Source organism: Silene latifolia, chromosome 6 (assembly GCF_048544455.1).
Source record: "Silene latifolia isolate original U9 population chromosome 6, ASM4854445v1, whole genome shotgun sequence".
NCBI classification, from domain to species: Eukaryota; Viridiplantae; Streptophyta; class Magnoliopsida; order Caryophyllales; family Caryophyllaceae; genus Silene; species Silene latifolia.
Genome location: NC_133531.1, coordinates 140,903,257 through 140,903,926, shown reverse-complemented (window position 1 = coordinate 140,903,926; position 670 = coordinate 140,903,257). Strand labels below are relative to the sequence as shown.

At 41.3% G+C, this 670-nt stretch overlaps 1 non-coding gene across 1 annotated transcript; it reads right to left on the bottom strand.

Moving 5' to 3' along the window:
- Positions 1-261: 261 nt before the first annotated feature.
- On the bottom strand, positions 262-368 carry LOC141589158 (small nucleolar RNA R71). The gene has a single exon (XR_012520107.1). It is a non-coding gene; the product is annotated as a small nucleolar RNA R71 (small nucleolar RNA).
- Positions 369-670: the final 302 nt, after the last annotated feature.

The window sequence follows — 670 nt, the reverse complement described above, 5'->3', positions numbered from 1 at the left end:
TTAGTCGAAAGGAGCCAATTTGGGGGGATGCCTAGTGAATACCCTCACTCTCATATGGAAACCTTTTGTGACTATTGTGATGCGATTTCTCAAACCGGTGTAACTCAAGACCAAATTCAATGGGTCTTATTTCCTTTTTCTCTAATTGGCACCGCGAAACAATGGTTGAAGGGCCTTGATAAGGCCACTCTCGGAATTGATTCTTGGAAGAAGTTGGCTCTAGCTTTCTACAAAAAATTCTACCCACCGGAAAAGACTAACATGCTAAGAGCTCAAATTACGGGTTTTAAGCAAAGGGATGAAGAATCTTTGTATGAAGCTTGGGAGCGGTTCAAAGGAATTTGTCGCTCATGTCCTCACCATGGACTTAGCGAGTGGTTCTTGGTACAACAATTTTGGAACGGTCTATATGAAGATTCAAGGAACATTCTCAACATGGGATCAAATGGAATGTTCACAGAAGTTGATGACAATCAAACTTGGAACAAAATTGAGGAAATGGCGGTCCATAACTCACAATATAGTAGACCTCGCAAGGCTACTAGAGGAGGAAAGCATGAAGTGGACTCCGTTACTCAATTGGGTGCTCAACTTAGTGCTCAAATTGATACCATCAATTTGAAGTTTGAAAAAGCTATGGCTAGACTTGAAGAAGCCTCAAAATCACCAA